We start from the raw sequence: 4,619 nt of genomic DNA, 5'->3' as shown, positions 1-4,619 counted from the left end.
TTCTGTTAGTATAATTTTGCGGAATTTCTTCCATTTTGCACATAGTTTATACTTTCAAATTAAGTAGTAATAGGCTGCACCGAACGCTAGTAAACTGTTGTTCTCCATACCGTTATTACACTTGCAAACCACATGTACTATAATGCTCAAAAGTGTCCGAATGACGTGAACTACGTTCCGCCTGATTTGCGCGCAGCCCGCACAACGTAACTTTCTTGCAGGTCCTTGTGATACAGTCGTTTGACTACACACAAGGTATACCACGAGAGACCACTAGAGAACTCTGTTATTTATAGCAATCAATCCAGATGAAAAATAGCACCACGATATTGCAAATACTAGGAAACATGTTATTAGAGATGTGGGAGTCGTTCCGTTGTAAACTGAACTTTAGTGCAACAAGTGACATTTCAAAATCATTAACACACTCATTAAAATGTGTCACCCAAATCATTCAGTAATCCTTAGGCACTTAAATATTCATTTGAACAAGAGATTTTAAGACAATGTCTAGACCTAAAATTCTATGATATTTCAAAACATTTTTGCTCTCCGAAACGTTTTCCCTCACCAACTGAACTTCGTTCATGTGGCGAGTGGTTTTGCATAAAATGGTTGTTGAAGTAACCAGTTATGAAAAACACGGTTAAAAGCGGCAAGAGCTTTATTGAACCTCCACCATTAACAGACAGAGTATCAGCAGTACTCTTCATTCATGAAGAACTATTTCCGCACATGTGTGAACTTTAAATGACACGACGAACTTTTTTCTGGATATAGATTGAAAGCTAGCACCTGCAGCCATTGCTGATTAAGCAAAGCTTTCATGCCTGACTTTCGTGTCTGATCGAGACTCGATCAGGGAAACGATCGTCATTGCTAACTGGGAGTAAAGCGATGTCAAATATCGAAATTTTCACCAGTGTGAGTTAACAAATCTGAACTTGAAAATAAATGGGAAATTTTTGTGCTGAACTGGGAATCATATCAAGATTCCTATCTCCCTGTCAACTAACCACAAAAGACGTTTAATATACTTTCATTCACAACTAACAAAGTGTGCACATGTTTAAAATTTTGTACCTCGCACGTAATCGGATTGTTAACTACGTAAAATATGTGTAAAAAATAATGTCCTGATTGACTGACTGACTGACTGACTGACTGATTCATCACCTCCCAGCGCAAATCTCTAAGGACAAAAACATGAAATTTGGAGAAGATATGGATCGTATACTGAAGGTGTCGTTTAGAAGGGATTTTTCGAAATTTCAAACCTAAGGGGGTCAAATAAGGGATGAATAGTTAAAAAGAAAAATGTTGCTATTAAGGGAATTTTGAAGCTAGACATACGGCTCCAGAAATAAAGAAATACGTGTTTCAGCATTTCTGGAAATTTAACGGGCGAAAATAGTGGGTGAAAGCTTTTTTTCCAAGATATATCTTTATTAAAGAACTACTGAAGTATTTTAATGCTATATCTATGAACACTGATATTTGACGTCTCGGTTACAAATTAAAAAATACGTATTTCAGTGTTTTTGGAAATTCGCCACCTATGGGGATGAAAGTTTTTATGGAAGTATTCCGTTCTACTAACATTTTTGAAGCTAAATTCGTGAAAATTTGTATTTGGCATCTCTGCGAGAAATAAAACATATACATGCCCCTGTTTTTGGAAATTCAGCCCCTAAGGGCGTGAAATAGGGTCAGGTTGATTCACTGACTCATTATCGCCCAGCCCAAACCGCTAAGGATACGAACTTGAAGTTTGGAGAGCGTGTGGCTCTGTAGGCATCGTTTAAGAAGGGATTGTCCGAAATTCCACTCCTAATAGGGTGAAATAGGGGATGAAAGAAATCTCCACAAGAACGCAAAAGGCATGATTAACAAAAACTTTGGAGTCCACCCGCCAGAATTGCATTTTGGTCAGAAATACATTCGAAAAAGACTATGCTTATAAGGCATTAATTAGTGTGGAAACCCTAGAAAGTGTTGAAATTCGTGGACAATATGAAAATTCGATTAGATAAAAACAAAAGGAAAGTTCTGCTGGCTATACATTCTAGGCGAGCGAAGCAGCGGATCCTAAGCTAGTTGTTACATATCGAATTCCTTCACGAGCATCGAGATGTTTGAATCTGAAATGATGACGTTATTCTTTATAATTGACGCGAAATCGTAGTCAGCACCTACCGTTGGAATTGTCTGTCCAAGAGTAGACGTTGTTTGTTCATCTGCGGTGAGATGTTTGCATGTTCGCCTAGAAATAACGGTACCTGGTGATGTTTGGTTTGTGGGGCGCACAACTGCGCTGTCATCAGCGCCCTTACGAAGTCCCAAATTTTACAGAGTCCAATTAGATCACAAATCAATAGAGCCACTGTCACGAATGATGATGATGACGATGATGATGATGATGATGATATGAGGACAACACGAACACCCAGTCGCCGGGCAGAGAAAATCCCCAACCCGGTGGTGAATCGAACCCGAGAATCCGTGATCAAGAGCCAGCAACGCTAGCTACTAGATCACGAGCTGCGGACATATATAACGGCACCTGTCTCTATTGTAGGCAACACATGGGGAAACATTAAAAATGAAAACTACTTTTCAGTAGTAGTTCGGTGTGCTGAAGCTAGCACTTATTACGAATATTTTTGTGGCAGACTAAGATTCGAACTCAGAGACGAACCTTTCGGGAGACTTAGAGGAGTTTGCAATCTTGTGGAAAACAACGCAATAATCGAATTATATTGTTCCAACGGGCTCAAATACTGGAAAGAGGAGATTCGAATTCCAGCCCCCGTCCAGCAGCAAAATTTTCAGTTTAAATAAAATAACAGTCCAGTGGCCTTAAATGACCGATGGTTTATTAAATAACCTAAAATTTCTAGTATAAGAAAACTTACTGGTGAGAGTTTCTCCTTTTCGTGACTTTCGCCTCTGTTACGGCCCAGAGTACGCCGGTTCTTCCCCAGTTAGTAGCGAAGGTATATGGTGTTTCGTCGTGTTTTGAGCTCGCAAATGTGATGGGCAATTTGCACTAACTGATGCCGATTCCCAGTCGACTCACACGAACCACCACAAACAATGCTCCATAAAACCGGAAAATATGACAAACCTTTCGTCTAGTAAACAAGGCCCCATTGATGGTCCTGCACAGATCCACGCCCCTCTCATTGTCTTTATGCATTTGTACTTCATCCACTGTAATGGATAGTTCCCATTTGTTTTCAAAGTTGTCGAGTGATAAAAATTTAACTAATATGTGTTGTGGCGTAACAAGTTTGCTACGCCACACTGGGAAGGGAGCCGAAAGAAAGGCACGCGTACACACACGCCGACTGGCGTCAAGTCTGGAACAGGATAACTATTGAATGGTAGCAAGAAAAGTACGTAGCTGCTTTATACTTAACTTTTATTCTTTGATGAATACAGCGTTCTTCTTGAGACATTTATACGATAACTCTCAAACTAGGTAAGGCTAATGGCGCCTTGCTAGGTCGTAGCCATGGACTTAGCAGAAGGCTATTCTAACTGTCTCTCGGCAAATGAGAGGAAGGCTTCGTCCGTATTGTCGCTAGCAATGTCGTCGTACAACTGGGGCGAGTGCTCTATCGTATATCGAGACCTGCCTTGTGGTGTCGCTAGGTCTGCGATCACACAGTGGCGACACGCGGGTCCGACATGTACTAAATGGACCGCGGCCGATTTAAGCTACCACCTAGCAAGTGTGGTGTCTGGCGGTGACACCACAATATGTGTCGAAAACGTCGCGAACCTTAGAGAAGTTAAGAAAAATTCAAAACCCAGCACGCCAAAACCAAAATTTGCTACTGCAGACCGAATGCATGCAGGAAAGTATGTGTAATAGAGCCGAAAACCTATAGAAAACCATATATCAGTAAAATCAACAGAAGGAAGCGAATTGGATTTACAAGAGAACATAAATTCCATGTGTTAAATTTCAGGAAAAATGTTGTGTTTACTGACGAGAGTCGATATGAGCTTCTAAGCCAAATTGGTGAATAATAGTGTGGAGAAAAAAGAATTGTGAATTTGAAGAGAGAAATATAAGAGTGTCGTTTAAACATGAAGTAGATTCAGTACTTATTGGGGGTGCATTACTGCAAATGGTGTGTGGGATTTGCATTTTATCGATGGAATTATGGACCACAAGTTTACATAAACATATTAAAACCACATATATACAGACCTGTCCATAATGCGGATCTTTCTGGGGTTGTATTTTCACACATGTTAATCATACAAAACATACAGCTCTAGATGTGTGCCTCTGGCTATTGTATAACATTTCCCATTAAATGCAGACACCACTGCAATCCCCACATTGCAAGATCCCCTCGCTTCTGAACTGATACTGTTATTTCTCAGCTTAGCCGCGAGTCGGTAGAGGGTGGTATATCTGACGTACAGTATGACTGGTCAGCATTTCCACCCGGAATTTGCGCGTGTAGGTCGGACCTTCCTTGATCCGCCTTGGTGGGCCGTGTCGTCGGATTTCCTCCTACCTGTGCGCGGTGCAGCTCTCGTAAATGTCGTCCCGCGCATTGGATGTCTCTGTCGGTGGAAGCTAATTATCTGAAATTGCT

Source organism: Schistocerca serialis, chromosome 1 (genome assembly GCF_023864345.2).
Source record: "Schistocerca serialis cubense isolate TAMUIC-IGC-003099 chromosome 1, iqSchSeri2.2, whole genome shotgun sequence".
NCBI classification, from domain to species: domain Eukaryota; kingdom Metazoa; phylum Arthropoda; class Insecta; order Orthoptera; family Acrididae; genus Schistocerca; species Schistocerca serialis.
Note: the sequence above shows the minus strand (reverse complement) of the source record.